Genomic DNA, 13616 nt, shown 5'->3' with positions numbered 1-13616 from the left:
ACTTTGTTTTTGTTTGGCTTTATAACTAATTGATCTGAGCGTCATTGATGAGTCTTATGTTCACGAAACGCGCGTCTTGCGTATTGAATTATAATCCTGGTACCTTTGATAACTATTAACTTGATAATTGTTGTAACACAGCAAAAGATAAATAAAATGCTTTTAATATCAATAAAAACAATAAATAATAGTTAAGGGGTTTGAATTTTGTTGTCTGTCAACTATTTTCTAAAAGTTCAAAGAAAAACAAATTGTAATAGTTCTTGTTTGTATATCTTATGTTGAAGCCTGTGACTCTTAGGCTGATATCATAACCTAGGGCCGATAACGGGTGTGATATGAAAAAAAACATGTAATAATCTATACATCACAACACTGAATAAAATATCAGAACAATGAAGATGGAAACAATACAAATAATTATCTTCAGCTTCTCAAAGAATGTATAATCATTATACGTCATTCGGCGTCTTTATGTTTTCAGAAATATATTATTTTGTTAAATTATTATGTATAGGAAGGTGTTGGATGTGTACTGATTGATAATTTAGTTAGATGCATGTTTTTTTGTTTATTAGTTGTTAGTGGCTTTGAACTAGGTATCAGTAACTGCAAGTACTGTCAGATTAGTACTTAGTGTTTTTTTTTTATTGTAGGGATATACAAGTACACGACCACGACCACTCTGTGTTTTTGTTAGATGTACTTCTATTTGTATTTTTCTGATGAGTTAAGTCTCTTTCTACTGATTTTTATAGTTCGTTCGTATGTTGTACTGTTACATTACTGTTCCATGTTAGGGGGATCCCGATAACATGTTTAAATCCGCCACATTCTGTATGTATTTGTCCCAAATCAGGAGTCTGTTATTCAGTGGTTGTTGTTTGTTGGTGTGTAACACATTTGTTTTTTCGATTATTTTTTGTACATAGATAAGGCCGTTAGCTTTTTCGTTTGAATTGTTTTACATTTGTCATTTCGGGGCCTTTAAAAGCTGACTATGCGATAAGGGCTTTGTTCATTGTTGAAGAGCGTACGGTGAAATATAGTTGTTAATTTCTGTGTCATTTGTGCCGTTGTGGATAGTTGTCTCATTGGCAATCATACCACATTTACTTTTTTTTATATACCAATTGAATAGTTTATAGATTTCTTTTTTTTATTTTCCAAAATATTTGTCATTTGATCAAAAATGATTAGGCCTGAACTCAATGATTGTGTTTTATTGGCAATATATGCAATAAAGAGGTTTAGGTAGTTGTTAAATTGTAGCAATGGCTATAATATCTCTGTGCATACCAAGTCATGAATAATACAGTTGTTATTCATTCGTTAGATGTGTTTGAGTTTTTAATTTTGCTTTTTGATTACGGACTTTTACGGTTTAGTATTTTCCTAGCATTTCGGTATTTTTTGTTATTTTACTTTTTTGTGGTTTTGAGCTTTTGATTTTTCCATCTGAAAACGAACCTTTCAATTTGAAATTTCCTTGGAGTTTGGTATTTTTGTCAATTTAATTTGTTCGTCAAAATTTGACCTAGTGTAGAGATAAATAGAATTAGATGTAGGCAATCAGTGTAGCGACAGAGTAATCGATCCTTATTCACGGTGCCGAACCCAGAGTAAGTGTAGACATGCTGAAAGCATAGTATAATTTCATTTAAAAATAACTTGTTCAATAATTTAGTCCATTTTAAAAAATGATATGAAAAATATCTCTAGTAGGAAAATAAAGGATATGGGGTATCCATCCATGGCACAAAACTAATTTTAGTTCCAACCCCGGACCCTCGCCCCCCTTTTTCACCCCTTGGTTTTCAACTGAAACTTTATATAGCAGATATTGCATAATGAGATTGTCAACATGATTGAATAAGTAATTTACACCTAAAATTTAGACCGTCGTAATTACATCTTGTGTTGAAATGAAACTATGAAACTACCGGGAAGTAACGATCCGCTTCATTGACACCCATTGTTAGTAGCTAGTTAGAACATATTTACAGTGGGATTTCAGGCAGATTTCAAAACAATTTTTTTACCTCGACAAAGATCGTAACTAAATTGAAGCTAGTATTCATTTGAATTAGATTTAGAAAGCGTAATGAGTAAATAGCGCCTCAGTTTAGTAAGTATAGTTATATAAATATAAACAAAAATAACAGATGTTTGTCGTTATGAATTATTACCTTAATTGAAAAAAAGCTAAGGTGGAGATTTTATTTTCTGTTTGTAAAATTTGTCATTTGATGAAAAAAAAGATTAATTCTAAATTGAATGCAAATCATTTTGGAAAATCTTTTTTATACTATTTCATGTCATTTCTTTTCTCGAAATTTGACCTAGTAGAGAGACAACGTCCAAATAATCCAATAATTATATGTCATAACTTATCTACCCTTCACTGTTCGAAATGTATCGACAGAGTTATCATTCTTTAAATCTACTATATCCAGACCTCTTAGTAGAATTTCATTAAAAATAAGATGGACAGTTATTTGGTCCTTGTAAAAAATCAAATGATATGGAAAATATCTCTACTCTATAACTTTTAACTCCAATTCTACTATAAGAGAACATTTCTAAATGCAAAAGTTAATTCATTAGAAATGGCAACCAGGAAATTGTTTAGATATAAAAGGTAAAATGGTATGATGAGATTGTTAACGTGATTGCATAAGTAATTTAAACAGAAAATTCCAAACGTCATAAAAAAAGTTTGGAGACTTAAAATAAACTACAAGGAAGTATAGATCCGCTTCAGTGACATGTATTGTCATGGAAGTTACAACATACTCTATCTAAAGGGTCAAGTGACTGTATTAACTAAATCGATGTAAGTATTAAAATAGATTTCTGAAAACGTAAGGAGAAATTAGGTCCCTATTTATTAAGTATAGTTATATATAAATATAAACAAAAAGATGTCTTAAAAATTAAAGCCAAAATGTAGATTTTATTTTCTTTTTGTAAAATTTGCAATTTGTTTTAAAAAAGATCAATCTTAATCCGAAAAATTTAAAACGTCGTAAATAAATTTTAACGCACTTCTTCAGCGACACCCATTGTTAGTATTGACGTTATAGACAATGCATATTTTAATGTTTTTCTTGAAATATGTCGCACCGAGGGTGTCAGGATTGGACAAATGAAAAACTGACCGTAGTTCGGTCTTTCTGTTGGCAATCCTGACACCCCAAGGTGTGTTATACGACATGAAAACCTTAAAATATGCATTTTCTTACTTATATACCGTCAATTAATATTATTTTCTGAAAATATTTGCAGTATTTCAATCATATTTTACCGTGCTCAGGTTTTAATACATCATTCGGCTCATTTATAATGTGTAATACTCACTAACTAATTTAGATATGTACACTTTAGTCCAGTAATGATAGCATATTTACTGTTACATATAACTGCCCAAAACAAGACACAAACGAACTGTTACAGTGCAATAACAATACAAGTTACTTTGAAAGTACTTAATGTATTTCATCAACGTTGTTTATGAAAGAGGGATCCTGCGTTTTTTGTTGATCTCAAGACATTTTCATCGCCGAAAAGCAGATTGTTTTCAGGTGTCAGACCACCAATTCAAAAACCCTATCAATTCATTTTTGCAATTTTCACACTTCTACATATAGAACCTTAAGTTTAACTTCATAGAATGCGTGTATATCCTAAATTTTACATGTATCACCTTTCTACATGCCAATTTTCAACCCATGTTTAAAGTTTTATAGGGAAAACTATCCCTCTGACGCCAAATACCTCTCAAATTAACGCCTAGTGTCCTGGAAATCTTAAATTAGTATTCTATGGGGTGCATAAATCCTCAAGTTTTAATACTGACTTATAGACAAGTAGATTTTAGCTAAAATGGTCCAAAGGTAGGCATCTATTACTATGTTAGCTGGTCAACTACCAATTAGAAATTAAAGGATATTCTAAAGGAGTGGATACAATCTCGTTCTTCAGCTCACTTTTTTTTTATCATTCGCGTATAATTACAGCTTTTTTACCACCAAAGGCTGTTCCTGAAGATTATACACGCCATTTTCTAAAAATTAGATATATCAACAGAGGTATTGATTTTATCAACCAAATAGTATATTTTATTACTCCAAAACTTTATACCTCCCTTTTTTGATAACATAGACCCACCTATTAGTATGTACACATACAAAACAACAGCAGAAGTTTAAGTATCTGGTTAAAACATATTTCATGAGGGATTTTAAGCAAATTTAAAACACATTATTTACTTTGCCAAACACAAGAAACATTCGTACCTACATTGTTAATCAAGCTAGTGTTCATTTGACAAAGATTAGGAAAATGTAATGAGTTATAACATGTATAAGACCCAGTTTGAAAGGTACAATTATACAAATATTAAAAAAAAGAAAATATGTTGTTAAGCATGGTGTCGGTAAATTTAAAAAAACAAATGTTCTGCATAAGTTACGGATCTGTACAAAGAAAATATGAATTTATTGGTTCCTGTGTTGGAAGTCTATGTTCACGGACTGTTAAATGTTCGGAATGTTAGACACAGACGCCATGCCTACGTAGGTGTAAAACAAATGCAAAAGATGGTAACAAATAGAGTCTTTTGACTCGTGTATGCAACTTTTGTATTAAGAGCAGAATTATGTTCATGTAGCATGTAGCATATAGTAATGGCTTCAGACCTGATGATAACCTTTGGGACTAATTGTCCATCACCCGCAGCGAACCAGTGATAGTTATCAAAGGTATCAGAATTATAATTTAATACACCAGACGCGCGTTTCGTCTACATAAGACTCATCAGTGACGCTCAGATCAAAACAGTTAAAAAGCCAAACAAGTTCAAAGTTGAAGAGCATTATGGACTCAAAATTCCAAAAAGTGCCAAAATACTGCAAAGAAAAACTAATGAGTTAGAAAATCCTTAGTTATTAGAAAAATTCAAAGTTGTGTAAACAGGAAATTTATAAAAATGACCATAAAAAAATAGGGGAATACTTTATGCATCCATAACATTTTTTCTATCTTTTAAACGAGTCACACTGACTAAATGAACCATAATGTTTATTGTCTTTGTTTGAACATTAGTAACAGGCATTTGTGTGGTATGGTGTATTGTTCAATATTCAAGTTAATTCTTGTTATCCTTTGTATGCACTCTATCACCTTTATGAATTGACGATGCGTACAATACTTGTTCTTCATTAGCAAAATGCAACGAAATATATCAATGTTCTTTCAGTTTTAAAATGAATGAGTTAGGTTTCCGTATATTAAAATGATCATTTTTCATAAACTTTACAATTGTGAGGGTCTGGATTGAGATTACAGAAAATAGAAAAATGGATCTGACTAACATAGAAATGAATACCCCCATTTCTATACCCTCAGTTATCGTAATACAAATGCATTGTTAGAAAATCTAAATGTGTTGTGTTACCAGGTAATTTAACTTTACGATCGCAAATTCCTTTATGGTCTAAATATGATCAACGTAATTCATTCTCGATATGCACACGGCTCACTGTTCTTTACTTATTTGTTAAGTAACATATGTGTCTTATTAATAGAATAAAACTCATCAATTCATTCAAGCTATAAATTTATTTGTCATTTTCATATGATCTTGGACGTTATATTTATATCCCTCGCTCACACAGGAAACAGATGGATCTGTTGACTGATGTTCGTTCCTGTGTTTGAAAATAACAAGCTTTTTAAAAGACTGTGTTAAATTGATAGTATAAAAAGTAAAATAACAAAAAATACTGAACTCTGAGGAAAATTCAAAAAGGAAAGTCCCCAATCAAATGGCAAAATCAAATGATAAAACACATCAAACAAATGGACAACAACTTTCATATTCCTGACTTGGTACAGGCATTTTCAAATGTAGAAAATGGTGGATTGACCAACCTGGTTTTATATCGCTGAACCTATCACAAGTATGACGGAAAATAAAAAAAAAAAACAGAAAAAAGTGATACGTCTGACTGTGTTCTTGGTTGGTTTGTGAAAAAAATATGTTTTTCCTAAATTTAAATCACAGTTCGTGTTGACCGTTAGATTTTTTTGTAATTAACATTGACGAATTCATATATATATACATTCAAGGGGTTAGGATATATTAAGTGTATAGATCAATGCCATAGAAACCCATATTTTCAATATGATAAATTAACCCCTTGTTCTTGTGTGTGCTCCGGAAACACAACTTTCGGAGACAAGTAATGGTAGTAGAACCAAGTGCGTCTGACAGAATGCATAACGTTAAATTCAAATTCCGGGGCTCTACAATTAGTATTTATATGTTTGTCAATGTCGAATGTATAAAATCCTTTTTGTTTTACAAGTACTCTGTAGCAATTATTTTTCGTCAATACGTTCTGTTGATTTATGTAAATTAAAACCTGAATTAGTCAACAATAAACATGTCTTTGTGACAACATTCAAGATTTTTATTCAGACAAAACACTTATTTCTAAGATTCAATTGTGCACTCATTTACATATATATGTACCTTTGGTATTGCAGTTAGATTCAAAATTGGAAATGGAAAGAGAAGAAAGGAACAATTTTTACCGATTTATTACATGTTCAACAGAAATATCAACAGCATCTGTAGGTTATGTTTTCCTTGACTATCTAACTAGGACAAACCAAACTTTCGAGGATTTTATTAACAATAACTTTCATACACTTTACCATTTATGCTATCAACGGAGGTGTTGTCAATGTTCGAACGTCTATCTACCTATACGTAGAGGTATTCTTCATGAATCACAACTCGACATATTGCTTGATTCTTTCTCTGCAAAAAGTCTTTGCCACAAATCTGGAACAGGATTACCAAAGTTCTGCTGCAGCAAGGCACGTTCCGGAGTTACAGTTCAAAGTCTGGATTTGACACTTATGAATTGTTTGATTGTCAACTGTTGTAGTGGTTTATTCTGGGAAAGTTGTTTCAATGGTGGGACATTTGAGAACTTCTTGAATCAGAATAAACATGATATTTACCATCTTTGGATGAACAATACCACTTGCTGTCAATGTTTTAACGGTTATATTTATCCTTGTGACAGAGAAATGATTTCGTTATCAAACTGGAATTTCCTATTTTCTGCAAAGGGAAATCCTTGTTCGTCACATAATATCATCCCTTCTTCTATCCTGTGTTGTTGTGTTTCAGCAACACCTGGGATAACCATATTCCAAATTGATCAACAAGTAGAAATAGTACTAATAAGACATCTATCATTTCTAAAAAAATCCATAGAACAACTTATAAAATTTAGAAACAAGTATTCACACATCAACAATTGTTGCATACCAAACTCTGATTTCAATCAAAATTGGTTGCAAATGAAGACTGCTATCGATGAATGCCTCTTTTATGGAATTGAAGAAAGAACAAAAGCAGAGATTTTGAGGAATAATCAAACTGAAAAAATAGATAATATATTAAGCCTTGAATTTGACGGTGAGCATTTTTTCTATCGTTTTTATATGCTTCTTCTTCTTCTACTACTACTACTACTACTACTACTTTCACCTATATTTCTACTATTACTACAACAACACCTACAACAATCAATTCTATTTGGATGATGATGTAGCTAAAACGGAAAGGGAGCAAAAGAAATGAATGATATTGATTGTGATACCGTATAATGGGTTATGCTTGCTTATTTTCGCTGATAGAACAAAATCGCCAAAATAAATTCCGCCAATTTAAAAGTGCAAATGCAAAAAGTTCTGAATGCGCTCAAAAAGTAACCGCCAAAATATTTCGTATACCTTATTCAATGGAAATGTCGAAATTTTACACCCGCGGAAATATAAATTCATATTTGCAAGTCATACATTGAAGAAAAAAATTATAGTATAGAATATGCATTACACTGACGAATAAAGGATAAGAATCAACAAACATGCGACAATAAGTATAGAGCTTTGTCCTTTCCTGTCTAAAAACGATCAATAAAATTCTGAAATCATAATTAACCAACCATTTAAATGCTCGCTTGAAGAACCCAACACATAAACATACAGGTTTCTCTTCATCCGTCCTTGCATCATGTCCATCTTGAATGGTATTGATATGAATAAACACGAAAAGAGTACGAACCCTTTTAATCTAAGATTAATGGGACAAAGGTTAGAGGCAGTATTCACCAGAATGAGAATTTAGGTTTTGAAAAAAAATGTTTTGGATGAGTTCCGTTTTTTGATTTATAATTGAAATTTATATGGAAAATAAATAAAATTACACATTTTCAGGTCAATTAATCACTTACCAATGCCACATATGCTAGCTGTGTTTTCCTTTTTTCACTAAGGGAAGGTGGGTGTTTTAAAAAAATCACTTGCAACCGGGTGGTTTTTTTTAAATGTCCAATCGTTTTTTTTTATTTACTGTGGGTGCACGTGGGGGTCACAAAAATAAAGATTAGTATAATATTCACATTTAATGGAGTTGAACAAACATAAATAGAAGTAGTCATATTAATAACTTTTAGTGCATACAATATAAGTTTTAATTAACTCCCGTCTGGAAAATATCAGTTGTGGAGGTGTTCCATAATTGGAAGTATATACGTACAGAAGAAGAAGGATTGTCAAATATTTTTTGATTTGATTTTTTTCAAAAATTTATCTCTTTTCTCTCTTCTTTCATTTACAGTTTCATGTCCTGTTTCTTGCTTTTGTGTCATATTTTTGGCATACAGAACAGTAGTATCCTTCCTCTGTGACTATAAGCCATTTGAAGTCTTGCTCATATTTGTCTTCACTTGCGTGTCTTTTCAGTTGTTGGGTTGATTTTTGTTCAATTTCCACAACTTCAACATTACTATCAATTTTATTTAACTTATTTGGTCTGGTATTTTCTTTATCATCATTGTCATCTGCCTTTCTTTTACCCCGATTGATAAATGAAAACATTGAAATTTGACGATTGGATGCCATCTTTGTGAATGAAAACAAATCAGCGAGGCGCTATTAGTATTCAAATTTTAACGGTACGGAACCGAAAAAAATCCGGAATTTGTAAAAACAGCCGAACACCTCCTGAAATCGTAAGGTGGTCGGCTTTCAAAAGAAGGTTGTCGGCACACCCGGCTTAAATGCCGAATGGAAAACACTGTGATAGAATTAAGAATGACATAAAAAAAAAAGTATTAGATGGATTATTTTGTTTTTAGTTGCTTTCATTTGTTATAAAACATATACGATAATCATTTGCAAAAATATGAGATCTGATTAAATCATCAACATTATTTGAAAGGTAAATAATCATGGCGTCACAATGACATAATTACAAAAAAAGTAGTGTATATTTGTTCATCAATTGTCTTTGATAATTACTAACTAAAGTTAATAATTTTATTGAATGAATGGTCAAATACTAAAGTACCCTACTCTTATTCCTTTTCACAATTTTACACCAAATACATCAATGAATGTGCAGTGCTAATTTATTTATAAAATATACTTTAATTTTATAGATGTGGTTATGAGAAGAAACAAGAAAAAAGGTATTTTTTTAGTATTTTTATTTGCTCGTCAAATCGTTACAAATTAATGTCCGATGTTCCAATGATTATTTATTCTTGGCAGTCGGTTATTTACTCTTATTCTTTTCTGTTCCCTTCAATATAATTAAACAATCTTTGAACTAGTTAAAATTTATATCTTCTGTTATCTTAATAATTGTTTGCCTGTCATATCGTTACAGTTTGGTTTCTTTTACAGAAAAAGTGAAAAATGAAATATTACTTCAAACCAATACGTTTGTTGAAACCAAAGCTTACAAAGAAGCAAAGAAAATTTTAGAAGCCCACAATATTGTGTTCTTGACTAGTCAAGCTGGATCGGGAAAATCAAGAATTGCCTTAGAGTTACTAAGATATTTTCATGAAATGAGGCAGACGTTTCCTATAAAACTAACGAATTTTGAAGAGTTTTCCTCGTTGGTTTCGACTGATTTTAAGTGCTGTATACTATTAGAAGACATTTTTGGGAGAACAAACTACATCTTTAATGATAACACCGACGCAAATATATTAAATGATATAAAGACATGTACACGCGGTGATAATGTTAAAGTCGTTATAACAATAAGAAGTTTTATACTGTCTTCTTGTGAACGAATTCTTCAAAGTAATGGACTCTGGTTTCCTATGTTCACTGTTGATCTGTCAACAACATTTATGTTAAATAAAGTTGAACGAAAAGCTATACTAAATTCGTATCAATGCATAAGTGAAGGGCTATCAGGCGAGAACATATTTCTAGGTAAAAGAGAAAAAGAGGAAGTAATTGAAAATGATACCGTTCAAGGTTTCCCAGAGAGTTGTAGATTGTTTTTTACTAATGCGAATTATAGTTCTCTTGGTGTAAATTTCTTCAAACATCCTACCGATTCACTTTTAAAAGAAATTGAAACCCATAGAACATGTAGAAAATGCAGATCTGGATATCTGCATAGTGATAATAAATCAACCTGTAGAATCAGGTATGTTACAATGGTGTATTGCCTTTTGAATGGCGACAAGTTGGAAACATACATAGTTGATATGGACAAAGTAAAAGCAATAATGAAGTCGGTATATGGAGAAAATGGGACTTTTTTTTCCACACAAGATGTCATTGACGCGGCAAATGAATTGGTTGCATTGTATTTTCTGTATAATGATGATACTTTCACGTTTCAGCACAGAATTATTTCGGAATCTGTACTTATATCATACAGTAAATGTGATATGTTAAGTGTAATGAAAGCTTTTAGTGCTTCGTTCATCGCAGAAATGGTAAAACCTGAAACTCGCATTGATAAACCTGGGGAAGTGGCCTTGAAGATACCAGTAAAATATTACAAAAATTTGATAAATGTATTCATAAATTTGATGTTTCAGAAAACTGATTTCGTTTTCGTTCAATGTACTCTTGCTAAAAGTGAAATGGTAAAAGATTTACAATTTCTTGAAATGTTCAAAAGAGAGATGTTAGATAATAGTTTGGAAATAAGTTCAAGAACGGCATGCTATGATTTTCTAGGATTTGTTGTTCTTAATCTGTCAAAATATGGCAGTACGCAAGTAATTGAACTGCTTTGGGACTTTCTTCTATCCGAGTGTAGTACAAACGCTTTTCTTATGTCATCTATGGTAGCTGTGTTTAATCAGTTGGATAATGACAAATACATGAATACGTTATCTTTCATGTTTAAACATAGCAATATTCAATTCAAGAAAAAATGGTTGCATTCAGCTATTGGACGGGAACGAGACTCATTTTTCCTTTCCAATTGTATGAATAAATTGTGTTCTCTTGAGACAAAGGAAATCGATCTTGATGAAGTTGAATGTTTCAGCATTTTGTTAAATATGGCTTGTCGGGCAAATAAAATCGAACTTGTCACACGGCTTTTTCGACGAATATACAGTGAGAAAATGTTTGGAACAATTTTCAATAACGTAGATAAAAAAGGGAGTAACATTCTAAATGGTTGTAAATTATTCAACGTTGAACACGTGTTATGTGAAGCTTGTAGAAATGAGGACGATGATGTAGAATTACCACAATATTTAATGGAAGTGTTGCCTTCAAATGACTATACGTTGCATAAACTTTTTTGATGCCGCACTTAGATCTGAAAATATAAATATAATGAAATACTTGATATCAAGTGATCTGTCATTGACACTAGACTTGAAGAATGCTTTGGACTTTTCGTTTCAAATCGGCTCCATTTGTCTGGCAAACATGGTGATGTGTTCAAGAAGATTTGAATCTATAGACTTTGAAAGAGCCATTCATCAGGCTTGTTTATATGATGAAATTGATATTATTGATTGGTTTGGAAAAACTATGTTGAAAGACATTGAAAATTTCGACAAAGATTCTGATACTCCATTATTGAAAATATTAGGATGGTCATACAATCTTTGTAAGACTGATTTTGAGGTGCTTCTTGGGAAAGCTTGCGATGTTGGTGTTCATGGACTGAAGCTTTTGCAATTAGCACCGCTTCAAAAGCATATAAATGTGAAATCGTTTTCGATTGTGTCCACATATGAAGACTCTTTACTTAAAAGTCAGTTTATGACTATTTGTAAACGACAAAATGTCGATTTTCAATATATATTCAGTAGTTCTTTAGAAAACGGAAAAGTGTGTCGTATGCTTAAGGAATTACTTAATATCCGTTCATTTGAAAACATTTTGAATGTAAGCTTTTCTACGCAGATATTTAAGACGGCGATTATAAACGGGAATTTTGAATTAATCAAAGCAATAATTGAGGTGATTAATGAATCACACTTACTTAGTATATTGCCAGAATGTTTTCATCTTATAATCGAACAACGATCGTATTGTCATGATATTGTGTATTTCCTTCTTTCTAAAATTGCTTATAAAAGACCTAATTGTTCAAAAGCATTTACAACTTCATGCATAATAACACAAAATGTCACATTCGCAATTTTCCTAGGAAAAGTTAGAATCACTGATATAGATAGCTCATTTGAATTTTTATTTTCTCTAATACAATTTTACGATTTAAGAAATGATATTTTTGCAGGAGCCCTCATCATAGAAGATATTGTACAGCATTGCTATTTTGAAAAAAATTTGGGAAGAGAAAATGCTGATGATGTTTTGGATTTCAGTAAATTTAGCAAGAGTATTCTTGTTTTTCCAATTAAGCCTAAGGATAAACAAATAATAAAATTAGTCTTTTTAAAAAAGAAAGGGTCATTAGTTGATATGTTGAAAGTAGAAACAAGCGATGATGAGTATAAATTAATTGAATTGTTTATAAAAAGAAAATGCTATTTAGTGCACATGGTGCACATTTCCACAGAAAGTACATGTTGTAGCTTACAGGAGTTGAAAAAATATTATTTTCAGAATTTAGAGCGTTTATACAAAGAGTGACACAAGGATGATACTTAAAAGGATAATCTGCCATGACATTTTTTAATCATGTATTAAGTTAAATATGTCTTTTGTAAGTCTGGTTCGATATAATGTTATGTCTTTTAATTTATGGTTTGAGTTCTATTATTATTTTCTATATGTATATAAAAGTTAAGATATCTAATCAGCTAATTCATTTAATATATGATTCTTAGTTCAAACTAATTTTATGCACATGATTTATTTGTTTAACGCAGTTTTCATTTAGACGAAAAACTGCCTATTTTCCTGTTTGAATGTTTTATATAAGTCATATTTGGGACCATTTAGGTTGCACTGTGTAAATACAGCTGTTTCTCAAACCACGGCTCTTTTGGTGAGATTTAGAATATTCATAGAAAATTAATTTTGTTTAAATACTGGTTCCCAGTTATGCTCTCTGTGTTCCATCTCATAGTGACATAACTTGGGAATGTTACCAGTAAATATGCATGTGCATTTTGTTTACATTGAAATCTGTGGAAATTTTTGTGAAATTGGGGTCAAAGGTTAGGCCTAAAGATATCAATATTTCAACTACAAGGACAAAAAGGAGCAATTATCTAATATTTACAAAATGGCGTTGATCTGGAATCTATCATTTTTTTCCATTTATGACATAGAAAAAGTATAAG

General features: G+C 31.2%; 1 long non-coding RNA gene across 1 annotated transcript; it reads left to right on the top strand.

Annotated features, from left to right (window-relative positions):
• The first annotated feature begins 6084 nt into the window (after positions 1-6084).
• On the top strand, positions 6085-13036 carry LOC143059088 (uncharacterized). The gene is made up of 3 exons (XR_012973381.1): positions 6085-7498; positions 9525-9554; positions 9772-13036. It is a non-coding gene; the product is annotated as an uncharacterized LOC143059088 (long non-coding RNA).
• The last annotated feature ends 580 nt before the right edge of the window (positions 13037-13616 follow it).

The sequence above is a fragment of the Mytilus galloprovincialis genome, chromosome 14 (assembly GCF_965363235.1).
Source record: "Mytilus galloprovincialis chromosome 14, xbMytGall1.hap1.1, whole genome shotgun sequence".
NCBI classification, from domain to species: domain Eukaryota; kingdom Metazoa; phylum Mollusca; class Bivalvia; order Mytilida; family Mytilidae; genus Mytilus; species Mytilus galloprovincialis.
The sequence above is the reverse complement of the archived record's forward strand: the minus strand, read 5'-3'. Positions and strand labels throughout refer to the sequence as shown.